The sequence below is a fragment of the Eptesicus fuscus genome, chromosome 3 (genome assembly GCF_027574615.1).
Source record: "Eptesicus fuscus isolate TK198812 chromosome 3, DD_ASM_mEF_20220401, whole genome shotgun sequence".
NCBI classification, from domain to species: Eukaryota; Metazoa; Chordata; class Mammalia; order Chiroptera; family Vespertilionidae; genus Eptesicus; species Eptesicus fuscus.
The window spans coordinates 20,034,368-20,061,395 of record NC_072475.1 but is presented as its reverse complement, the minus strand read 5'-3'; the positions used below and the strand labels follow the sequence as shown (position 1 = coordinate 20,061,395).

Sequence of the window (27,028 nt, the reverse complement as noted above, 5' to 3'; positions counted from 1 at the left end):
TATTTCTCTTTCACATCGATGTTTCTCTCTCTCTCTCTCTCTCTCTCTCTCTCTCTCTCTCTCTCTCTATCTTTTTCCTCTTCTCTTTCAAATCAATAAAAACATATCTTCATTGAGGACTTTAAAAATGCTCCACTTTAAATATGAATGAACACCCAAATATGAAAGACACCCAAACACAAGACTTGATAAAGAACTGTGACCTCTATTGTCTTGGAAATCCTGTCATAACCATTGTGGCCCTATGGGGCCCACAGTAATTGACCCTCTTCATAAAAGAGTCTTGCATAACTAAAATGTTATCAGTATAAGTTCCACTATCCAGAAATACATATTCAGTTTTTTTTAAAAAAATGAATCCATAGTTTGTGTTTTTTAATTTTAGAAATATGAGTCTCATCCTCCAGAAAAAGAAAAAAAGAATGGAAAATAAAAGGAGGAAAGGAAGCCTAAATAAGCAAGCCACAGGGGTGCTTCAGTTCCATAAGGGAAGGGTAGAGTTGAAAGGAGGCAATGGCCAGGAGACTCCCATTTAGAAGAAGGTAAACTGAAGAGGAGCCAGCCAGAAAGAGACTCTAAGAGCGGGGAGGGAGACAGAACTACGGGATGATTCATGAGAGCAGGTGCTGCTTGCCAGGCCCACTGCTTTTGTTCTTTTAAGCCCCTTTCCTACTCTGCCTTCTGCCCTCTGGTTTCTATTTAAATTCAGTTACTTCCTTTATTCACAGTTTTCATCCTGGATGTAACTATTTCTCCATTATCAACATCTGTGTTGCTTCAGATGGCGCTTCCTCGTGTCCTTGAAGCATTTCCTGAGGCATGACTCCGGCTGTTTGGATTGCAGGTGTCGTCGGTGCCAACCATTCATCAAACATGTACATCCTCGTCTCCCACAGAGGACTAGGCTGTTTATGGTCCTGTCTGGGATTCACTGTGATAATGAAAGGAAGAGCTTTAATTGTCCCCAAATCATACCTTGTACATTCCACAGAATAGACAATCATTTCCAAATAAAAAAAGAATGATAAAATACTATGACAAATTTATTCAGCTATGTAAATAAACTGTATAAAAGCCCTAGAGTATTTGCAAATCTTCAGAAAGATTGATTGATTTACCTTGGAAATTTGGCATGTTTTCGAAGACCTTCCACTAACCTTCCATTTTCATAATTGATTTTATATTGCTTGGCAATTTATCGTTTACGATTTTCTTGCTCTGCATATACCTGGGTATATGTCTCTTCATATGTTGGCAACAAGTTAAAGAGTAAGCTTTCTTGCCTTGGCCAGGTGGCTCAGCTGATTGGATTATCATCCTATACACCAAAAGTTTATGGGTTTGATTCCCAGTCAGAGCACATACCTAGGTTGTGGGTTTGATCCCTGGTTGGGGCAAGTATGGGAGGAACCCTATCTATGTTTTTCTCTCACATCTCTCTCTCTCACTCTCTCTCTCTCTCTCTCTCTCTCTCTCTCTCAATCAATAAAAGCATATTCTCTGGTGAGGATTTAAAAAAAAGAGCTTTCTTATCATCACCTATATAACGACAAAGCTATGAAGGACACATTTAAACAACAGCTGCTCAATCATTGAACAGCAGGACCAAACTATCCAGTGAACAATCATGTAGAAACAGTATAGAAATAGTTTTGTTTATAATATTTTTAGTGCTAGGTCTGCTTATTTTTTTTGATTGCTGTACCAAGAGCTAACTATTTTCAAAACCAGGACCATCCCTGATCCATCTTAGTATCCCATATGCCTATTACAACATAGGGCTTTACATCTAATTGGTGAGTAATTAAAATTTGTCAAATGGAAATGCATTTTACGAAGAAAAAGAAAACAAAATTAATGAGACTGAAACCCCTTTACCTTTCTATATTAAATGCTTGCATTAGTATTTGGCCCCTAGTAGTTTTTCACAAATAGAGCAATTCACAAATTGAGAAGAAACTAATAATATTTAAAACATTAAATAAAAAATTCCCTTACAAAAGAAAATATGCTATTGGTTTTTCTCTACTTGTTAAAAACACAAATCTGTACCAAATGGCTTTTGAGATATGAGTGCACTGGGTTTCCTTTGGAGCACAAAAAGGTACTAGACATTTCTATTCAGGAGTTTTTAAAATGGTATTGCATAGTTCCTGTTCTGAAATTTGTATTTATCACCCATAAATTGTTTATTTTTATAGGTAGAAAAAGTAAAACAAACATAAATCACATATATAAATGACTGACATATATAAATGACTGATAAGGTTCTCCAATACCAAATGGTTTGAAAAGTCCAGTGATAAATGTCTCCTTAGCCTTGTTTCCACTGCATAGCAAAATAATAGTTCTCTCCTGCTATGAACATAGGAACATTCTGCTAATGTAAAAAGGACCTTCTTACTTAGAATTGAGAATACTTAAACCGTTAAGTTTTTTGGCTTCTGAATCACTAATTTGTCAGTATATCAGCACCATATATGAGGAGGTAGAACTTCAGAAAAGGCAGGGTAGCAACTTGGACTGGGTTACTTTCCAGTTGGTCACCTGTGTTCAGTTAGTAAAGATTTATCAGGAGTGCGTCTTTTTTTCACAATTATGAATCAGCTACAAATCACATTTTCTATTTGTTTAGTTCATATCTAATGAATGCGTGGGTTCTGCCAACTAATCAGGGTGTTTCTGAAAGTATCTGTTGTTTTCATTCCCTAAGACTTTCTCTGATATTTACAAAGGCAATACTTCTTCATGGCATCTGATTTTCATCACTGTCCATCAGCACTTTGAATATTAATTGGATACTTGCTAGATGACTTGGTACCTGCAAGAAGTTTGTTCTGACTAGAATGAAATTATTAAGAAACTTCTTTTGGTTTTAAATGGATGTATATAGTAAGACAGTGTAAGTGTGAACACAACAATGAGTTGCATGGAAAGAGTAAGTTGGGTTAGACTGAAGATTGTTTTTACATTGTGGTTTAAATCTCCATCTCTTCTGGAACTTGTCCAGATAGGAATACTTTTAAATAGATTGTTTAAATTTTTTAAATGTATTTTAAATATAGTCTTCTAATTTTGTAATTGAAATTTTTAAATTTAGTCCATTTTAGTGAGAATGTTCTTTTCTATCAGACTAGAGGCCCACTTGCTCGAAATTCGTGCACGGAGGGGGGTTGTCCCTCAGCCCAGCCTGTACCCACTCCAATCTGGGACCCCTCAAGGGATGTCCGACTGCCCGTTTAGGCTCGATCCCTGGGATCGGGCCTAAACGGGCAGTCGGACATCCCTCTCACAATCCAGGACTGCTGTCTCCCAACTGCTTGCCTGCCTGCCTTCCTGATTGCCCCTAACCGCTTCTGCCTGCCAGCCTGATCACCCCCTAACCACTCCGCTGCCAGCCTGTTTGCCCCCAACTTCCCTCCTCTGCCGGCCTGGTTACCTCTAACTGCCCTCTCCTGCAGGGTTGATCACCTCCAACTGCCCTCCCTTGCAGGCCTGGTCCTTCTCAACTGCCCTCCCTTGCAGGCCGGGTGCCTCCCAACTGCCCTCTCCTGCTGGCCATCTTGTGGTGGCCATCTTGTGTCCACATGGGGACAGGATCTTTGACCACACGGGGGCAGCTATATTGTGTGTTGCAGTGATGATCAATCTGCATAGTACTCTTTTATTAGATAGGATAGAGGCCTGGTACAGGGGTGGGGGCCAGCTGGTTTGCCCTGAAGGGCATCCCGGATCAGGTGAGGGTTCCTTGGGGCATGGGGCGGCCTGAGCGAGGGACCTGTGGTGGTTTGCAGGCAGGCCACGCCCCCTGGCAACCCAAGCGGAGGCCCTGGTATCTGGAATTTATTTTCCTTATACAATTGAAACTTTGTAGCCTGGAGCAGAGTCAAGCCTGGGGCTCCCTCCGAGGCTGGCAGCCATTTGGGTTGGGGTTATAATTGAAACTTTGTTGCCTTAAGCTGGTGGGCCCGGCCAGGGTGTGCAGAAAGCTTTGCTTCCCCTGTTGCCAGCGGCAACCCTGGCCTGCTCTCAAGCTCCATTTGGCGCCATTTGTTTGAATTTGTTTACCTTCTATAATTGAAACTTTGTAGCTTGAGTGGAGGCTTAGGCCTGGCAAGGCAGGCAGAAAGCTTGGCTTCCTCTGTTACCTAGGAAACCTTGCTCTCTGTGGCTGTAGCCATCTTGGTTTGGGTTAATTTGCATACTCACTCTGATTGGATGGTGGGCGTGGCTTGTGGGTGCGTCGGAGGTATGGTCAATTTGCATATTTGTCTATTATTAGATAGGATAGATCTAATTTGACATTAAAAAAACCTGATTGTTTCTGCCCTACCCAGTTGAGGTCAGTGGATAGAGCATTGGCCTGCAGACCAAAAGGTCCCAGGTTCGTTTCTGGTCAAGGGCATGTACTTTGGTTGCAGGCTCCTCCCTGGCCCTGGCCTTGGTCAGGACTCATGCAGAAGGCTTTCAAACTACCTTTTCACTTTTGTTGGTTTCCAAGAAAATATTTCATACCAGAATTAATTAATTGTAGAAATTGATTTAAAATTAAATTATTTAAAAATAATTATAAAATCATGAAATCTATTAACCATATTGTATGTATACCCTAAGTGAAAATATAAATTTTGTAAAAAGCATACTTTTTCCATTTTTAATTTATTTAAACATAACATTTGAAAACAAATATTGTCAATCTTGGATAATTTAATCATTTGGGAATTCTAAATAAGAAATTCCCAAGTGTTCATATTAAAACTGCATATAGTCTCCAATTATTTAGGCCCAAGAGGGTTCCATAAAAACCAAGTATTAGCAGTTCTTTTGGTTCATTAAAGACAGTTATGACATAGCTATTTTAACTTTCCCTGATTGAAAACTTGTCTGGGCAAGTGATGAGCAAGTTATAGTTTATGAACTTTCAAATAAGGCGACTGAATTAATTTTATTTTATTTTATTTACAATAAGCCCTTTCCTAACATTTTACTGTAATTAATCTTCAGTTTGCTTATGACTTCCCAGTGTTTATCTTGGACCATATTTATCTTCAGAACTCTAGACAAATTAGGTAGGGCGATACTTTGAGATATGATTTAAAGTTTTTTCCTAACATTTTCTTATAATGTTTGCTCTGCTACTAATTCAGTCATAATAATTCATTACCTCAGGGGAGGGATGATGCAATGGAAAGCCGAAGTAAATCTTGGGGCTTTCTGATTACAACAATCTCTCTCTCTCGTATAAAGAAGAACTCAGCACACTAAAAAATGGATTTGGAAGGATATATGATTAGTCAAAGGGCACCAGTTTTCCTTCTGAAGACTAAATTAAGTGTTTCTTGGCCAGGAAAGAAAATGAGTCAGAAGAGAAGCAAAGAAAGCTAAGATATTGATGCATCTCTGAGAAAGATTCCTGTGCTCTCCTCTCTCCCAATCACACACCACACCCCAACCAGGACCAAGTCCTAAGACAGGGTCTGAGTTCCTGGAGCAGAGAGAGTCTGTTCTCCAGAACATTTCCAGACTTATATTACTGTGCATCAACTTACTAAAACAAAAACAAAAAACCTATATAATTTTATTGATGAACTTCACCCCCAAAATTTCAATTAAAAAAAAAAGATTTAACAGCCGAGACTGGTTTGGCTCAGTGGATAGAGCGTCGGCCTGCGGACTGAAAGGTCCCGGGTTCGATTCTGGTCAAGGGCATGTACCTTGGTTGCGGGCACATCCCCAGTGGGGGTTGTGCAGGAGGCAGCTGATCGATGTTTCTCTATCATCGATGTTTCTAACTCTCTGTCCCTCTCTCTTCCCCTCTGTGAAAAATCAATAAAATATATTTTAAAAAAAGATTTAACAATGCTCCAAGCAGAAAATATAATAATAATAAAAAGCAACAATTAAAATTATGAGGTACTGACTCAAGGATTGACATACATCAATGATTAGACTAAGAAGCCCCCAAAGCACCAATGCATATACAGACACTTGATAAGTGACAACACTGACACTATGAACCAATGAGAAAAGGACCGTCTTTGCAATAAAAATACCAATATTGGAAAAATGGAGACTTTACACCTACCTTAAACCACTATATCTATTCTGGGTGAGTTGTTGACCTAGATAGGAAGGTTAAAACAATAAAGCCTTTAGAAGATAATATAGGAGAATATCTTCATTACCTTAAACGTACAGTAAGAAAGGATGTCTTAAACAACATATAAGAAAAACTAGCCCTAGCCAGTTTGGCTCAGGGGATAGAGTGTTGGCCTGCGGACTGAAGGATCCTGGGTTTGATTCCGGTCAAGGGCACATGTCCGGGTTGCAGCTCAATCCCCACTAGGGGGCATGCAGGAGGCAGTCAATCAAGGATTATCTCTCATCATTGATGTTTCTCTCTCTCTCCCTCTCCCTTCTTCTCTGAACTCAATAAAAAAGAAAGAGAGAGAGAGAGAGAGAGAGAGAGAGAGGGAGAGAGAGAGAGAGAGGAAGGAAGGAAGGAAGGAAGGAAGGAAGGAAGGAAGGAAGGAAGGAAGGAAGGAAGGAAAAGAAAGAAAGAAAGAAAGAAAGAAAGAAAGAAAGAAAGAAAGAAAGAAAGAAAGAAAGAAAGAAAGAAAGAAAGAAAGAAAGAAAGAAAGACAAGAAGTAAAGTAAGGGTGCAGCCCCAATTAGGAAAACAGCCTTGGCATCCTCCACAAAGGCCTGTAGCTGCTTCCCAGGTTTTTCCAACCCACTGGGCACACGCACAGCAATCACTGTGGGGAAGGATGCCTTCCAGAAACAACTCCGCAGCGGTTACTGACAGGGATTCTTTGAGGACCTCCTGATTGATTTCTTCATTCTCAGTAGTGAAGGCTGACTCTGCAGGTTCAGGGAAAGAGCTAACTGTTTCAAAACTTTAAGGGGAGAAATCTTAAAGCCACATGGAAAGAGAATTTGGGAAAGAGATGCCTAATTTTCTAAGATCTAGGGATACTGTGTTTTACGCTGCCTCTGCTAATAGCTTAGACAATGTTAATGTTTCAAGTCTTCATAGCTATTCCCAAATGGAGGATAATATGTCAATTTATACTTGACTGCGTAAAGGATGTGGTAATGATTAAATCCAGAATTAAAGCTCTGAATTCTTCATAAGAAAAAAGGGCAATGTAAACCCAGCAATGCCATGTTGCAAAAGTGCTCTATCTCCTGTATATTTCTAGACATAAAGGTTATTGACATAATCCTTCCATCACCTAGTGGAGTTTATGCCTGGATCATAAGTGGATTGCTGTAAGGAACCCCTTCCCACAAAACCTGTAGTGATTTATTGAATAACAGATCCACTGTAGCTCAATCATAATTAAAAAAATAATTTAAAAATAGCAACTTTCTCAAATGGGCTAAATTTGAATTCCAGTGAATAAAACTTGACAAAAATCAATTAAATTAAGTCAGGAGTATTCAATGTTGTACTGGAAGTCCTCATCAGATAAAGTAAAATAAATAAATAAAGATAAAATGTTTAGAATTTCAGATGGTATGATTTTATCTAAATAAATCCAAACTAATCTATAACTAAATGACTAAAATTGATAAGAGAGTTTTACAAGATTGGTGGATACAAAGCAATATTGGCAAAAAAATAATTACATTCCTAATACAAACAGTAAACAGTTAAGTTTGGAAAACTTTCCCCAAAGCATAAAACCATGAATATTTATAACTAAATATTCTCAGAACTCTATCCAGAAAACTATAATCATCACTGAAATAAATTAACAAAGGTTTAAATAAATGAGGAAATACATGTGTGAAGAATATGAAAACAATATCTCAAAAAAATACCTGCATCCCCATGTCCATTGCAGCATTGCTTACATTAAGCAAGACACTGAAACAATATAAGAGTTTGTTGACAGCTGAATGGATAAAGAAGTTGTGATACATTTATATGAATATTATTCAGCCATAAAGGAAGAAATCCTCCCATTGTGACGACATGGATGAAACTTAAGGTCATTATACCAAGTGAAACAAGTGAGACAGAAGAAGACAAATACTATATGACCTCTCTCACATTTGGAATCTGAAGAAACTGGACTCATAGAAACAGAGAATGGATTGCTGGTTGCCAGCGCAAAGTGGGGGTTGGGGGGATGGGTGCAGGTGGTCAAAGGGTTCAAACTTTCATTTATAACATGAGTAAGTTTTGGGGTTCTAATATGCAGCATGATGACTATAATTGACAATATACTTGAAAGCTGGTAAGAGAGTAGATTTTAAAAGTTCTCACCACACACACACACACACACACACAAAATCACCTTGTACACCTTAAACGTTAAATGCATAATTAACATTGAGATATCATTAATTGAAATATAATTAATCTCAATAAAGATGGATAAAACAAGATTAGTCCTTTAGAGATTGGAAATAGCTACTTCTGTCCCTGACTCTGCAGTCAGCCTTCCCTGCAGGGGATGATTAGATCCAGAGATTTTCCAAAGACCCGGCTCAATAGCTGCCGCGCTGCTGCTTACTGGAAGACCTTAGCCACCGTGACTGTGATAAGTGTGCCCAGCGGAATGGAAAAGCCTGGAAGCAGCCAAGGTCCCTTTGTAGAGTGTGTCAAGGCCGTTAGAGGATTTGTGGCTGTATCATTAGTTGCTAAACACTAGTTTGAATCTGTCTATCACACTCACAGTTAGCTTTAAGCGTTTCCTCCAGAAAGTTCCTCTCCACTGCTGACTGATTCCAAGCACACTTGGCTGTCTGTGTAATGTTACTGCTTCTTAATTATTTCTGCTTGTTTTGTCAAGCTGTGTCTAGGTTGCTATAAAATGTGTTCTGACACTCCATCCTTGCTGTTGGTACATGGTACTCAGAGACTGCGGTGAAATTTGAAAATGCTTGGTATCTGTAAGTCTTGAGGAAGCTAATGGCAGGGATGAAACTGAGTTTCAGATGTAAAATTTGAGCCCAATTCTAAATTTGACATTTTGCTGTCTTTTTTTGAAACTTTCTTTCTTTTGGTATTGCACTTTATTTTACTCTTTTTTTTATTATTATTCAAAGCAAATCAGTGAAGTGGTGGTATTCTCCCAAGAAGGAGACTCCCCGCGGAACACAAGATCTAGCAACATCAGACATGGCAGGTGAAACCACAGAAACCAGGGAGACTGTTCACAATCCAGGTGAGAGGTCTGGCTCTAAAAAGCCCACACAGTCTTCTACTCTCACTTACTGTTTCACAGGCAGCCAAGAGTCAAGATAATCTGGGTTTCTATTTTCAGTGTACAATGTGGCTCCTTGAGATGATATTGGACTGTTTACATAACAAACATCTAGACATTAAATCAACACAGCTCTTCAATGATTGTTGTTGCTGTGTTGTTAATGTTGAAAATTAAAAGTTAAACATTGAATTTTTCAAAAATATAATTCTATGCCAACAACCAAGTAGCAACATCAAGCAATATTCCCTGGCCTCGTATTTTTATTGTTTCGTGATCTCTAGGAATATAGCATGAGGTAAACACAAAGTGCTTCCTTTCTGAGGTATAGACCTGATGGTAACTTCCAGGGAACCCATTAGGATGGTGTTCCATTGGCCAACTTGCAGGAGAGATAAGAAGACATCTGAAAGACACCTGAAATATACCAGCTAATTCCTAGGCACAAGACAAAGAAAGCATGGCAGTTTGAATACCGGTACAGTGGAATATCTGTCTTTAGTTTCCCTAGGCAGGATGGGAGGGAAATGGGAAAGAAGGTGGTTAGTAAACACAAAACAAAACCAAAAGCCCTGCCAACCATATAATAAAAGGTAACTTTTAAGAAGTTTACCTCCTGGGGGATGCAAAATGGCTGCAGATTAGCCGGAGGCTGCACATGCTTCCAGCAATGGACCAGATTTACAGCTAAACTACAGAGCAATCAACTTGAAAAACCAATTGAAGTGCAGCTGATCTGAAATATATCTAAGGAGCACTGAAGAAGGCACATAGAGACTAGTGAGAAGAGCAGAGACCCAGAAAGGGAAAGCCCCCGCCTACCCTTGAGCAGGTGCAGTGGTGGCTGAGAAGCCAGAGGGATAGCACAGCTGCAAAGAACTCCTACAACTCAACACCAGGAAGACAAACTCCATTTAAAAAATGGTCAAAGGACCTGAATAGACACTTCTCCAAAGAGGACACAAAGATGGCCAAGAGGCATATGAAAAGATGCTCAGCATCACTAACCAGCAGAGAGATCCAAATTAAAACTGTAATGAGACATCACCTGTCAGAATGGCTATCGTCAATAACTCAACAAACAGCAAGTGTTGGTGAGGATGTGGAGAAAAGTGCACTCTTGGTGAACATGCAGATTAGTGCAGCTAGTACGGAACTTCCTCAAAAAATTAAAAATGAATCTGCCATTTGACCCAGTTATACCACTTCTGGGAATCTATACTAATAATAGAGGAATATGCAAATTGGCTGGAATGCCGTCATGTAACAACCAGTCAGGACGGGGGCGGGACAATGGCAGAGCTTTCAGCATGCCTGCTCCAGGGGTCCGAAGGGTGCGGAGAGGAAGGGAGAGCAGATAGGCAGTTAGGGGAGGTCAGGCCAGGAGGGGAGCGCAGATAGGCAGTTAGGATGATCAGGCCAGGAGGGGAGAGCAGATAGGCAGTTAGGGCGATCAGGCCAGGAGGTGAGAGTGGTTAAGTGGATCAGGCTGGCAGGCAGGTGAGAGGTTAGGAGCCAGTGGTTCTGGATTGCGAAAGGGATCCCAGATTGGAGAGGGTGCAGGCTGGGCTGAGGGAACCCTCCCCCCACTCCTCCACCCTTGTGCATGAATTTCATGCACCATGCCTGTAGTATATCATAAGAATCTTGAAACACCAATCAGAAAAAATATATTCACCTCTATGTTTATAGCAGCATTATTGACAATAGCCAAGATCTGGAAACAGCCCAAGTGCCCATCAATAGATGAGTGGATAAAAAAGCTGTTATACATTTACAGAATGAAATACTATTTGGCTGCATAGATGGACCTGAAGATTATTATGCTAAGCAAAATAAGCCAGTTAGAGAAAGGTGAATATCACATGATCTCACTTACATGTGGAATCTAATGAACAAAGTAAACTGATGAACAAAATAGGACCAGAGGCATGCATGCATGGAACAGAGTGACAGATCTCAGAGGAGAGAAGGGATGGGGGGAACCAAAGCGATTAACCAAAGAATATATATAATATGTACATATGCATAGCCCATGGATATGGACAATAGTATGGTGAAGGCCTGGGTTATGGGAGGGAGCTGGGTGACAAAAGAGGGGAAAATGGTTGCAAAGGAGGAGAAAATATAATACTGTCAACAGTAGTATAATAAAATAATAAAACTGAAAACAGTTCAGAAGAAGGAGGAGGAGAAGAAGGCAGAGGAGGAGGAGGAGGAGGAGGAGGAGGAGGAGGGGGAGAAGGGGTAGAAGGGAAGAAAGGGGAGAAGAAGAAGGAGAAGAAGAAGAAGAAGAAGAAGAAGAAGAAGAAGAAGAAGAAGAAGAAGAAGAAGAAGAAGAGGAGGAGGAGGAGGAGGAGGAGGAGGAGGAGGAGGAGGAGGAGGAGGAGGAGGAGGAGGAGAAGAAGGAAGAGGAGAAGGTGGAAGAGGAGGAGGAGAAGGAGGAAGAGGAGGAGGAGGAGGAGGAGGAGAAGGAGAAGAAAAAGGGGAAGAAGAAGGAGAAGAAGAGGAGAAGGAAGGGGAAGGGGGAGGGGGAGGGGGGAAGAAGAAGAAGAAGAAGAAGAAGAAGAAGAAGAAGAAGAAGAAGAAGAAGAAGAAGAAGAAGAAGAAGAAGAAGAAGAAGAAGAAGAAGAAAAAGAAAAAGAAGGAGGAGGAGGAGGAGGAGGAGGAGGAGAAGAAGAAGGAGAAGAATAAATAATTTACCTCCTTTCCCTGCTAAAATCCATCACTTGGGTATTGATCTGGGAGGTACAGAGAAGGATGTTTTACCAGTGATGGTCCCTGAGAAGAGGTGACAGATACCTGGAGCAAAGCAGACATGGACCAGCCTTAGGGGTCTGAGCAGGACCAATGCCTCTTGAGCAGAGCGCTGAAGCTCCCAAGCATCACCCAGCAGCTGGGGCAGAAGAAGCAAGAGATTTGCTCACACAGGCATGCAAAGTGTCTGGTGCATGGTAAAGACAGTCGACCCAGAAAATTACTGTTTATTGCTGCTCTTCTGTTTCTATTTTTACTCCCATATGACTTGGGAAATCCAGATTGCATGAAAACTGAAATACTCTCTTGAGAAAACACCAAACACACTCTTCAACTTTCCCTTGGCCCATATTTCTTCCTGATTTTCCATCTTCTTAGTCTCTTCCAGTTGAAACAGCTCACTGCTTCTCTGCCCCGAAACCCCATTTACTCACATCAGCTGAGGCATAGTAGTCACGTAAACGGAATTTTAAGCTGCATCCTTTATCTCAATATTGATAGCTTTAATTCATTCCTTTATCTGCTACCCTTATTTGCAGTTTTTTTGGGTTTTTTTTTTTGGCTAATTATATCCCTTTGTCAAGTCACCTAACTCCTCTTTCTGCTTCACTCTGCCTCCCACACATTACACATTTCCTCTGCCCCCTCTCCAGCATGTACTTGACTCTCATGCCCCCACAGCTGCCCAGATGCAGTTCTGGCTTAAACCGGTAATGCAGATTCCTACCTGCAGCCACAATCCCCTCCAGCCTGTGCTCTGGGAGCCCCCAGAATTATGTTTGCAGAACGCAAATTGGATTGTGTCATTTCTTTAACATAAAATTATCTATGATTCCACAATGAATACAATAGAGTTCTTAAACTGGGGGGTGGGTGAGATAAAGAGATGCTCAGCACTAGCTGGTTTGGGTCAAAGAATAGAGCGTTGACCTGTGCACTGAAGGGTCCTGGGTTCGATTCCGGTCAAGGGCACATGCTGGGGTTTTGGGCTGGATCCCTACTCGGGGGGCATGCAGGAGGCAGCTGATCAATGATTCTCTCTCCCTCTCCCTTCCTCTCTGAAATAAATAAAAAATATATCTTAAAAAAAGAGATGCTCAGATGTCCTTCATAGAGATCTGTGACCCTCTGATATCATACGCAAAAATGTGTTGTATGAGATTATGTTTTTCATAAGAAGAGCGTCAAGCGGTTTCAACAGATTCTCAAAAGAATCTGTGCTGTGACATGGCCTTCCCCACCCACCTCCTTCTCTAAAACTCATCGGAGGGTCAGGCAAGGCCCTTCACAATCCAGCCCATGATGGCAGGGCAGTGCAGTGCAGTGACAGAAGGGATGCTGAGGGTATCATAAAATTTTAGAGTTAGGCAGTTTTGGGTTTCAAATCTGGTTTGAGCATCTGGCTGGCCCTTCGGTCTCAGAAATATATCCTTTCAAAGCCTTATTTGGCCTATCTGGTAAAATAGGATAATATTCCTTTTCTCATAGAACTGCTTTATATATTAAATTGAATAATAAAATAAAGTAACTGGGAAATAAGAGACAGTAAATTGTACCTGCTTCACTATAATTAAGTCTTTGGACATCCAAAGATAATTGTAAAAACACAATCCTAAGCCTAGCTACCGATAAATCCCTCCTTTATCAGCTGGAGTTACTTTTGCTTCAAGTTATAAAAAGTCCACATAAAATTGGCTAAATGATTTAAGGGAGCATGTTAGCTCACATAGCTCAAAAAGTTCAGAGGTAGAGAATGCTTCAGGGGTAATTTGTTTAGGAGGCTCCCTATAATTTTCTATTATGCTCTCAGCTTTGTCCTTCTCTATACACCAGCTTCTTTCTCAGGCTGGTTTTCCTCATGGTGACAACATGATTGCAGCGAGTCCAGCCCTCACAACTACATTTCACAAATCTGGAACAGGGAGAGCACTTGTGTCCTGGAATTCCCAGTCAAAATCTGAGATTCTCTCACTTGCCCACCCCTGTGCCAACCTCTGCAGCTAAGTTTACATCTTTAATTTTAAGCATCTCTGAGCCACTTGCATCCTCAAAGGGAATTAGGGCCATAGTAAAGGGCAATATTTAAAATATTTAGCAATCAAGATAACGCAGGAACAACTAATATGCACACACAACAGCCTAATCAGAACAGATGGCAGTTGGAAACCACCAGCACTCCTCAGCAGGTACAGCCAGCTGAGTCTCCGCTCTGCCTGTGGGAACGGTGAAGGTCAGAAGGGTTTGCTGAGATGGCGGCACTCTGGGATCCACTGGGCATTACCTACTCAAGAATGAGCTTATCCTCTCTGTTCTTCAGATCAACCTTGGTAGCTAGAAATTCAGGATTCAGCTTGAGCTATCTGCTAATGAGCGTCTCCTTGAGAACAAGGTATGTTCAAAGAGAGAGAGAAAGAGAAAGGCAGCTGTTAGGTTTCCGGTTCTATGAAGGAAGAAATCACTGGAGAGAAAAGATACTGATTCTGACTCTAACAATGTTTGTAAAAAATTTTACTTGAAAACTTCGGGTGAGTAATTTACATCCCTCACACACAGAGAAACATTTAGAAATGCACGACTTGATCTCAAATCACTTCAAGTCCTTTTCCAAAGTTTAGCAATCCTGAATTAGTTTTTATTCTCCAGCAGGAAGACCGATGAACAAGCACTGTTTGCTGCTCTCTAGTTTTGTTTCACAGTAAATTATTGGCAAATCACTTCTCCAACCCAACCCAGGAATCCCAACTGGATCACTACACAAAGCCTCACATTGTAAAGAAACGTAAGTGGGCAACTTTGTTTCTCCTTGGCCTCCGAGTTCTGCTCCTCAGCTGTGGGTCTGGACGCGCTCCAGACGCCACCAGGGTGGGGGAGCTGTAACACGGGCCTGGCATGGGAACCGCACCGTACCACAGATTCTTCAAGCGGAGGTCAAAGTAATCATGCGAGTGGGCTGGAATGTGGAGGAGACTGGCAGCTGTTCTTTAATCTTGGGTAATATTTTCTTTTGAAAATCAAATTAAAAAGAGAATGTGTGTCCAGATTAGCTGCCTGGACTCTTGGTTCATTTGAAAATATGAAAGGTCATTAACCCTCTGAGAGGTGAGAGTAAATCTGTTACTGTTTGTGCGTGTAGCCAGAGTTTGCAGTTACCCTGGAGTTGTTCCACAAGAAGAAGTTATTCTGGAATATCACATTACATATATTAGGAACACAGGCCATTGTCTCATTTCATTCATTTATTCATTCACTCATTTGCTCCATTCAATAAATGCCTATAGAGCACCCCTGGGTGTCAGGCTGTACTCTAACGCCTGAGGATATAAAATATAGCCAAATAGACTAATTCCTTACTCTCTTATCTCAGTGTGAGGTAGACAAAAACGTAAGTAAAATTTAAAATTTCAAACAAATAAACACAAAATATATTAGGTGGTGGTAAATGAGATGAAAAAACAAAAACATAAACAAAAAAACAAAACAAAAAGCATCACCTGAACTGTGTGCTCAGTGGTTAAGCATCGACCTATGAACCAGAAGATCATGGTTGGATTCCCTGTTAGGGCACATGCCCAGGTTGTGGACTCGATCCCCAGTAGGGAGCATGTAGGAGCAGCCAATCAATGATTCTCTCTCATCATTGATGTTTCTATCTCTCTTTCCCTCTCCTTTCCTCTCTGAAACCAGTAAAAATATACTTAAAAAACCCCACAAAAACCATCAATAGAGTTCAGGAAGAGAGGGCTGGTGGGTGAGGTGATATGTGCAGGGGATCAAGGAAAACCTCAACTTAAGAGTAGAACCATAAAAGAAATGAGAGAACAAAGCCTGAGATACTGGCCACAAGAACGAATGGCATGATCAGTCCTCACAGATAAGCCTCCCAGCAACCCTGTGACAGGGCAGGATGTGTAATTTATCTCCAATTGAAATCCGAGGAAACTGGGACTCAGAAAACTGCGTGGCTGACCCAGAAATAAACTCTTCCCTTCGAACTCCTAGTCCTTTGTTCTAGAAAGGACACGTGCACAGCAAGTGCACTGTGCACTGTTCGAGCTTTTCAGACTTGTTTTTTAAAATTAAACTTATTGACGTAACATTGGTTAATAAAGTTATACAGGTTTCAAGTGTACAATTCTATACTAAAAGCAATCCTGAGAAAAAAAGACCAAAGCCGGAAGTATCACATTCCCTGACTTCAAATTATACTATAAAGTGACCATAATCAAAATAGCATGGTATTGCCAGAAAAACAGACACACAGACCAATGGAACAGAATTGAGAGCCCAGAAATAAACCCACATGTATATAGGAAAATACTTTTAGACAAAGGAGCAAAAATATACAATGAAAACAAGAAAGGATTTTCTTGCTTACATGATTAATTGTTCTTCTACTCCAATACATAGATAGACATATCCTTTACAGACATTATGAAAATCCTTGACCACTTTTCTGGAGGTACATGAAAAGCCTCAGTAAATTGCTGCCAAAAGTAATCACAAGTTAGTTTTGTGGCCAAGGTGAAAAAGTACTCTGGCCTCTTCCTATGTTTAATAATCTATATCATCTTAGCCTTTTTGAAGTTACATGCAGAATGATGACTTTGAGTGTATTGGAGGAGTTTGTTCACCTGTCTGTATTCTTCACTAAACTATAAGCTTCCTGAAGGCCACCTTTGTATTCACAGTGCCTGGCACACACAGGCGTTCTACAAGCATATGGCCAATGAGTGACATAGCAGTGGCTCCAAGGGAGCCACAGAAAAAACTCTGCCAAAATAGCCATAGTTACTGATTTTTTGAAAAAACATATTATTACAGTCTTTTTGTGGTTATCATAATTCAGGGAATCATTCAAGGATGACAGGTAAGAGTTCCAAAGGATCCTAGACATCAGATACCAGCTGGTCCAGAAACATAGATGAAGAGATCAGTGAATATGGTCCAGAAGTTGCTCTAATGAGTGACATATATCTGTGACTCAACATTTGGAATGGAATGAGAAGACATCAAGAAAATGGAGCAGAGAGCCTTCCATCCAATTGCAGCAGAATCATAAAAATCGATAGGAGAGAGAGAGAGAGAGAGAGAGAGAGAGAGAGAGAGAGAGAGAGAGAGAGAGAGAGATTTGTTATTCCACTTATTTATATATTCACTGGTTGATTCTTGTATGTGCCTTGTTTGAAGATCGAACCCATAACTTTGGTGTATCGGGATGACCATCTAACTGAGCTACCTGATCAGGGCAGCAGAATCATTTTAAAACAATTTTGCTTAGTTTACTGCTCAAGTTATGAGAATTGGGTGGAGTTTTAAGATCAGGTTCCATCTAGGTAGCAGTGTTTTGACATGCTAGAAGTGGGCAAGGAGAAGGAACTGCAAGAAGGGAGATCTAAGGAACTCAAAGAGAGCAAATGTGTTAGTCTACTCAGCACCAACTTTTCTGCTCTTTTCCTCTCTCCTGGATCACTGGAGAGGGGTGGTAAGGGGACTGTGCCTGGCATGTAGCTGCTAAAGTCTCTGATCCTATTTATCATCCTACGGTACCATCAGTCGCTTGCCAGGTATTCCCTCTACCTTTATTTTAAATTACAAGCTATGAGTGGATGGATTATTGACCTAGCAGGGATGACCACCAGTGGCTACACTTGGCTTTGTCCTCCAGTCACCATTGACCTCTTTGTTCCTGCCATGACCAACTGCCACATACAGGGTTTACTCCCGGGCACTCTGGTAACTAACCAGGTTAGGGCTATACATTTCTTTTTTTTTTTTTGCTTTTTCTCTTTTCTTTTTTTTAGCAACAATTGTTGACAAAATTTTTTGAAGCAGTCAGATGCAATACATTATAATGCCACCTATTCTTTAAAGCTTTCCTTGACCATCTGCCAGCTCATCTGAACGATGCCCTGTGTCTCCTCTTCTTGCCCTGGGTGCCTCCTTCCCAGTGCTCGCCACATTGCGCTGTCCTCGCGGATTGTCCTGTTCCTCTCCCCCCTAGGCTCTGAGACTTAGCACTCTGGCATATTAGATGTGTGAGGTGCTACCAAGCCCTTAATATTTTTTCGCTAAAACAATACTACAAGTGAATAAAAAATGAGGATTTAATAGGGCATTATTCCTTTTCATTCTAAATCAGCTTATCCACTAAATTGAGTGAGTTAAAGGTGGACAGGAATTTCTTACTTTAGACCTGGGCGGTCTCTTACTTTAAGAAAATGTTAAGAAACAACTTCTTCCAATTCCAGCCTCTTTCACCAGGCAGGTTGGGGAGGAGTGCCAAAGGATTAAAGTCTGTCAGGTTGGAAGCTGTGGACTCTATGGGTGTGTACTTTGATGAGCTGTTATTTGCGTAAAGACTGGATGCAAACTGACTTCTCTGAGCCAGTGTGATTGTTTATTATTTGGTAGAGGGGATTGTATAGTATTTAAAGGTAGAAGGCCTATGTGCAAGGCATGGTTTCTCCACTTGGAGTCCTGTAATCTTGGTCAGTCCACTCAACTGTGTCCAAGTTTCCCCATTTGCATAACGGAGATAATAATAATAATGAATAAATAACATCAACAGACACAACACTCGCATTTTCCCTGGTGATGCAGTTTTTGTGAGAACCAAGGTAATGAAGATTGTGCAACAACTTCCTAAACTATAAAGTATAGTGCCCACATTTGCTGCCAAGAACCTTTTTTGGGAGCAGAGAAAGCAAGAAATTAAATGTGAGATGTCAACACTCTTTGTTTTAGAAGAGGGACTTTATGCCTTCATAAATCAGAAAGGCACTCAAGTTCAACCCCCCTTTTACATGTGAATATGCTTTATCTTTATTTAATATATCAAGATGTTGGCCAGAACAAATTCTGAGTACACACACCAAGTGGACTCTTATCTCTTGGGCCATTAATGAGTTTTTGCTTCTGAGAACCTCTTAAGATCTTACAAAAAGTGGAAGCTCTTGAGTAGAGAGGAACGATTTTAAACAAGTAATCCAAGATAACTGCCAACATTCCTAAGAAATGCATTTCATATTTCTATATCAGTAGCTGTGTCTGCTTCAGTATTCCATGTGCTAATTTTCAACAGCAAAACTTCACAGCTCAGAGTAGATGCAGTCTACTAAACCACATAGATGTTCTCTTGCTAGGGGCATACTCCATCCCCAAGGGGCCAGGTGTCTCCTGGAAAGAAACCAGAAACTCTGGATTCTTTCTTAGATCTTTTTTCTATTGTCATACCATAGATAGAGTCATTGCAAATAGCTTCTCTGGGGTGAAAAAAAAGTAAAAAAGCAGGAGTGGGCTTTCCAGATGGAGAGAGACTTGAAACTCAAGAGGGGTGGTTTATGCTGTGAGAAGTGTATTTTAAACATTTTTAGGCAACTTACCACCTTTCTTTGACTTCTCTGAAATAAGAAACGGCTTTTACTCATGTAAACTTAGGGGTATAGGAGATGAATAAAACAGGTGAAGGTCAAAAGGTACAAACTTCCAGTAATAAAATAAATGTCATAGGGATATAATGCAAAGCACCATAACTGTAATTAATAATACTGTATTGCATATTTAAAAGTTGCTAAGAAAGTAGATCTTAAAAGTTCTCATTCCAAGAATAAATTATATAACTAATTTTGCTGATGGATGTTAACTATTGTGGTGATCATTTTGCAATATACACAAATATTGAATCATTATGTTTTACACCTGAAACTAAGTTAATGTAATATGCCAATTATACCACAATAAAAAAAATGAGTGCTTACTTAGGTCCAACTCATCTTTCAGGTAGTAACAGCAACTGAACAAGCTCCCATTTTCCAAATCAACCAGTTTACATTCTTATAGCCCTACATCTCTCTCCTTCATAATGTTTAGCATAGCTGTGTATGTAATTCCTTTATTTAATAGCATAGGCTCTGGAGCCAAACTACATAGATTAAATTCTGACACCACCTCTTAATAGCTGGGTGACCCAATAGCTTAATAGCTCTGTATTAATGCTTCCTCATCTGTAAAATGGGAACAATAACAGTTCCTACCTCACAGAGTTGTGAGGATTAAATGTGTAGAGATGACATGGAGAGCTCTTATACCAATGCCCTTCAACACGGTAATTACTTAATAGATGTTAAGTGTTTTTGTTGTTGTTTTAGCTTTAACAGCTTCAAGTTTTATGAGAGCAGGCATATCACGGCTTAACATCCATCATAGTTTCAACCCAAAACTCTTTCAGTAAATGTTTGTTGAATAAATGTATAAACAACTTAATCTGTAATATTTCATCCAGTCTATATGTAAGTCCATTTTGTAGTAACTCCAGAAAATAAAGTAGAAAGCAAAATCAACATGGAAGGCCATAGTGGAGGTTGATTCTGTAACACTTGACATGTAACCTCAATTATTTTTTAGATTGAATAAATACATGTTAAACACTGTGCATGTTAAACACCGTAGACTAAAGCTAGTGTTTCAAACTACTCATATATGTTTGTTAAATTTTGTGTTATAGCTAAATAGTCCATTTGTTTTTATGGAGGGGGTATGAAAACCAGTAGAATATATTTTTGATATTGATACATGATATCCCCAGGATATAGTGCTAAAGAATTATAAAAACCTTTAAGATCTACTCTCTTAGTCATTTTCAAATATACAGCACATCATTGTTAATAGTAGTTGAAGCATTAAAGATTATAGCAGCACATGGTTTAGATTGGCCTTGCCCCAAACAGGATTTGGTGACTTCCCTACAAAGAGCTTTCTAGGATAACAACAGAACAGACCATATTTATTATCTATACTAATAAAAGGGTAATATGCTAATTAGACTGGACGTCTTCCGGATGTCCTTCCAGACAAAGCCACGGTGGCGGGGGCTGAGGCAGAGGCGGTTAGGAATGATTAGGCTGGTAGGGGAGAGCAGTTAGGGGTGATCAGGCTGGCAGGGGAGAGTGGTTAGGAATGATCCGGCTGGCAGGCAGAATGGTTAGGGACGATCAGGCAGGCAGGCAGGCAGGCAGGTGAGCAGTTAGGAGCCAGCAGTTCTGGATTGCAAGAGGGATGTCCATCTGTCGGGGTCCCAGATTAGAGAGGGTGCAGCCCAGGCTGAGGGACTCCCCTTCCCTGCCCCCCATGCACAAATTTTGTGCACCAGGCCTCTAGTCATCAAATAAAAACAATATGATGTGATTTTAAAAATCTTTAGTTAAAGTATCACCTTGAAGAGAAATAGCTCTCAGATGTGAAGGCTGAGAAAATAAGTCAGTATACTAAGACCATTGTACACACTTCAAAATGAGTGATTGAATAATAGTGAGATCTTGAAGACCTGCCAAAGGATTATTTTATTTTTAAAGTTTTCCCTGAAAGTATCTCCTTTACATTACACCATTTCTATGAGCAAAGAGTGGCTATATAAGCACAATTATGTATAGTGAAGGCAAGCAGTAGGCAGTTGGGAGAGCTGGCTTTCTTGTGCATAATATTAGGGCTGGGAGCATGTCTTTGAAAACAGGTGTTTGTTTGTTTTTCTGTCTCCTTAATGACCTTTAAATTTCTCAAAAGGAACAAAGTTTATTTACTCAATAATTGAAATGAAGGCTCAAAATGTAAATACTCTTATTAACTTCCAGTTAAAATAAAGTGTTTATGACTGATGTGGCCATTTTATGAATAGATTTTGATAGAAGGTAAAAGAATGGGGAACTATTTTGTGCAATAAAATAGGTAAAATAGATTAAATATTAGGAAAGGGAGGTTGTTGACCTCAAAGACAAATGTCAACATAAGAATTTTGGCCAACACAACCTCTGATTAAACTTGAAGATAAAGCCATAAATGTTCTCTGAAAATACTCTTCAGTGGAAAATATCTTTTTTTCTTGAATTTTCTTAGGGTTTCCTTCCCACTCTGTTATTATTAACCTACATTATGGGAAATAAAACACAATATTGTTATGGCTCATCAAAGAAAGTTCAGCTCTTTTGCTCCTACTGCTTTTGGCAGAGATGAGAGAACTTCAATAACATAAATATTTTCATTGCATTATTGAAAGCAACAGGCAGAAATGACAAGTCATAAATGTTTATTTACTCAATTAATGAATAAATGAATGGATAAATAAAAGAAAGAGGAAGGAGAAAGAAGATATACAGTTTTGGGAGGGCACAGCTTTCTACCTAGGCAATAATAGAAAGAAGGACACATTTGCAGAGAGGATATTGGCACACAAAGGCTAAATGAAAGCATTATTTATTTCATAGTTTTCTTTGGAACAATGGTGGTTTATACTGGCATGATGGGTTTGACTTGTGGTGATAGTTTTCCTGTTTCCAGATCAAGTCTAGAAATAATTTTCTATTTAACCCCAATGAACTAAATAGTGACCATAAAGAAGATGCCAAAGCTTGGGCCCTGTGCTAAATCTACATTTTCAAAGGTCACCTATTATTTCTTGATTGACAAGTTAATTCATCTGTTCTTAATCCCTGTCCCCCTTGACCTTTCTGTAAGAACTGACACTCTTGACCACCCCATCATTGAAGACATTTGTAGTTTCTGCATCACTTCTCCCTCCTGCTCCTTTCCTACTGATGGCTTCTCTCTCTAGGCTGTGTCTTGATAGTATATATTGCTTTAGTTTCAGTCTTCAATCTTGCTCTCTTCCGTCTCTTGGAGCTCCCATTGGTTCCAACCTCTTCAATAAATCCCTCTAGATTAAAGGCTATATTTCATATTCTTGGTCTGCCTCCTGAACTCCTATCCCATATTTCCATCTTTGGGATGAACATTTCTGCCTGGAGAGTGTACTGGTGACTCATCACACTTAATAATGAAATTCATTATTTTCTATGAATTGGTTGTTCCATTTGACTTCCTTTTTCTTTTAAGTGTTGCTACAGAGGATGTGCTTGTGGGCAGTAGAATGAGCTGTATCAGGAGTGATCAGAAAATGCAAGCTAAACTGGTGGTTGGGGGGTTAATCCCAAAACAAGTAGAGACAAAAAGTCTGGCCAAACCATATCCTATATCCTTGTGATACTGGAAGTTCTAGAAGATAGTCACAGCTTTAGAGTTTTGTTTTGCTTCAATTTTTTTTTGTTTTGGTTTGTGTGGTTTTTGTTGTTTTTGTTTGTTTTGTTTTGTTTTGTTTTTTGGTTGTGGACAAATTATCAAGCTGAGAGCACTGGCAGTAGAATAAGGATTCTGCCATAGTAAATAAAGTAAAAGACATCAGGGTGTAAGTTAAGCAAGTTACTTAGCTTCTCTGAGTGCCACTTTTTTCATCAGATAAAAATAATGATGCAGTAATTAACTTGAAGGATTTTTGGGGATTAAAAATAATACACATCAAACATCTGACACATAGTAGTGCTTCATATATACTATTTGTTATTAACAGTACTACTACCTCTGGAGTTTCCTGGCTTCAACCCGAGTTGTTTTTAGCTGTTTTCTTTAACCAACAGCCCCAAGTTTAATCAGACACAAACTCTGTCAGTTCCACAGTCTTCTTTGTGCATTTTCACAGACTCCATCCTAAGGCAGGTCTAAAAATGCTCCAGCAAGGGCCTTGCAGTAGTATAGCTACCCAAAGATTTACTTTCCATGGCACAACTCAGGTTTATAATGATCCCCTACCCAAATGCATTTCCATGCCTTACTCCTGCTCTCCAGGTATGATACCTTATTCTCAACATGGCCGAGAGAGTCACACACAATGCAGTCACATCCTGATTTTCCAGGCTGGCAGAATTTGTCACCTCACTGTTTTATGACTTCTCTTTATTTATGTTTTTTGTCTCTATGCCTCTCATCATATTTTTTCCCAATACCCTTACCCTTCCTCATTAACTTTCACACCCTAGATACTTGTTAAGACTCAGCCTAAATTACTCCTTCAAAACCCTTTACTATATCACTGTAGTTCAACAAACATTCTCTACCCCTGAATTTATAGCATTTACTGACTATAGCATTTAGTTTACCATTACATAAGCCTTGTCTGCTTGTGGCCCCCATTATTAATTAATGATCCCACCATCATTTGTGTCTGTCATGTCAAATATTATAAGTCACCAACATTGTTGACTCTTTCTTTGATTTAGGGGCCAGTGAAGAACATACTCAATAAACTTTGGGGTCAATACATTTGCATTTGCTATTCATTCAATAGATGTCTATTTTAACAACCTAACAAGTACTAGGTATATCATTGGCTGTGGAATATAAAATGAATCAGACACAGGCTTAAGATATAGTCTAGAGGCCTGGTGCACGAATTTGTGCATGGGTGAGGTCCCTCGGTGTGGCCTGCGGGGATTGGGCCAAAACCAGCAGTCCAACACCACCTGCTGTTCCTGCCTGCCACTCCTGCTTGTCCCAGCCCTGCTGCTCCTGCCATGGGCTCGCACCTAGTCAGTCCTGATTGGGAGAGGCTCGCACCACCACAGTGGAGCTCACTAGCTGTGAGCCCTGTGTCTGGCACTGGGGAATGGGAGGAGGGTGGGACACGATTGACCCTCTGGGTAGGTGGTGGGATGCCTTTGCTGGCCCAGGATCGGGATCTGTCCCACTGATGTTTGCGCCGGTTGTCAGTAGCCACCTGGCAGCTGTTTTTATATAGTTTCTTCCTTGAAGAGCATCTAGGGAGGGCAAGTAGCCACAGTGCCCAAGGCCGACTTCCAGGAGGCCTACAGTGCTGTTGGGATCATGCCGGAGGAGTCGGTCCATCAGTGCCTGGCCCATTCTCCAGATATTGGACCTGCAGGACTATTGAGGGAGCGAGTGGCTGCCGCTGGGTTGGTGGGCCACCTGGATGGGTTGGTCAGCTGAGCAACACTCCTGCTGTAGGAGCACACTGACCATCTGGGGGGAGCTCCTGCATTGAGCGTCTGCCCCCTGGTGGTCAGTGTGCATCATAGCAACTAGTCATTCAGTCATTCGTTCATTTGGTCACTTAGGCTTTTATATATATATGAGAAATATAGTCAGATAACAAATTAATTAAAAGGCAGCATAAATCCTCTAAAAGGCACATGCACAAAAACTATGGTATGCCTAACTTTGGTTTGCTAGGAGGGAAGGCCAGGGGAATCTTCTCAGAATAATTAATACTTGAGTTGCAGTGAAAAAATAAGCATGGGTTTTCCATATCAGGAAGAATTTTATAGAAATAGAGAACAAGAGCCGAAACCGGTTTGGCTCAGTGGATAGAGCGTCGGCCTGCAGACTCAAGGGTCCCAGGTTCGATTCCGGTAGAGGGCATGTACCTTGGTTGCGGGCACATCCCCAGTAGGGGGTGTGCAAGAGGCAGCTGATCGATGTTTCTCTCTCATCGATGTTTCTAACTCTCTATCCCTCTCTCTTCCTCTCTGTAAAAAATCAATAAAATATATTAAAAAAAAGAAAGAAATAGAGAACAAGAAAAACATGCAAAGACATGGACCCCTGAGAAAATTTTGTATGACTGATGCATGTATACGTACATAATAAGGGGGTCCAGCTAAAATACTGAAGAGAAGGGCCCTAAAACAAAATCATGGAGAAACTACATGCTAAGTGCTTTGATCATTATCTAGAAGGCAGCAATTCAGTGGAAGAAAACAATGAAATGTCTTAGATAGGAGAGGAAATGGTTAATTTGTGTTTTAGGAAAATCACTTATATAGAAAGGAGGGTATGAGAGAGCTTGGCAACAAGAAACATGGCAGAAATAAATTTTAATAGTCCAGGAAGGAACCACAGCATTGGTAGCAGAAAGAAGCCATCATATTTAAGAGATATTTAGTGGCATATAAATTTGGAGATATTTGGGCATAGGTGAAGTCGTGAGAAAATTCAGAATAATCAAAGTTTTCCAACTTGCAAATAAACAATGATGCCATTAACCAAGAAAGGGAAGAGAATACCCATATTCGGTGTTTGTTTTGTAATATGCTTCTGTTCCTTTTCTTTTAAAAGGCTATATGTGAACAGAGAAGGCAAAACCACCTGGGTGAAAAAGGTGGTACTTTATGCTTTATTCACGTCAATTCTTGGGAACAATAGGAAGAAGTTATCAATTAGGGAAAATGTATTAAGCATGAAAATTTTATGGGCATGATAGTACACACAGTCATTTATGATAACACTAGAGGCCCGATGCATGAAATTCGTGCAAAGAGCTCGGCCCTCACGGCCACAGCTTCATCCAGAAGGTCATCTGGAAGGTCGTTCAGCTGTCCGGTCTAATTAGCATATTATGCTTTTATTATTATAGATTATTATAGATTATGTACTGGCAGTTCCAATTTTCATTTCCCCATTTTTAATTAAGAACAAAGAACTTCATGGAATATAAAGTAAATTTTTGGGAAAACTTCACAAGTTGCTTTAACTTCATTACACCACACAATGATAAATTCTTACACTATTATTTTGAGGTTCATCCAGTTATTCTTAGGAAAGAACCATTTAAGCAACAGTCCATGATTAAGGAAATATTTATCCATGAGTAACTCTTCATGCTAAGTAAAAAAAAAAATATGTCAGTTTTAGTATTTCAGATGCTATAGAAGTTGGGGACATTTTAGTTTGCTTAGTATTAGAACTATATAATAAAGTAAATTAAAACCTAGGAAGGGGTTAAGGAATTGTCTAGCTCTGCCCTCTAATTTAAGGAAAATGAGAATTATGGATATTAAGTGACATAAACCAGGGCAAAAGTGGATGTAAAGGCACTGTCTAATCCAAATCATGGAGAAAGTTACTTAACTGTCAATGTGACATAGTTGAAAGGGAAAACTATTTCAAATCAAAAGAAATAGATTTCAGTTTCAGTTCTGACCCTAGCTATGTGGTCAAAGGCAAACCATTTAATCATGGTGACACTCAGTTTCCTTATTGGTGAGACAGGGATCATATTTTTTATTTCACAGCCTTGTCATGAGGCATAAATGCAATGATGTATGTAAAAACTCGGCATAAACTACAAAACACTAAAAAAATATAACAGATTATATATGTAGGGTAAGTCTTTAGCTACAATTTAAAGCATTTATTGAGCAGCCGCTCTA

General features: G+C 40.0%; 1 long non-coding RNA gene across 1 annotated transcript in view; it reads right to left on the bottom strand.

The window, feature by feature from the left end:
- Positions 1-403: 403 nt before the first annotated feature.
- The window catches only part of LOC129148554 (uncharacterized), a 277,290-nt gene continuing 250,665 nt past the window's right edge, over positions 404-27,028 (bottom strand). Inside the window, exon 4 of the long non-coding RNA XR_008555514.1 lies at positions 404-931. This is a non-coding gene — a long non-coding RNA (uncharacterized LOC129148554). The remainder of the gene's footprint in view (positions 932-27,028) is intronic.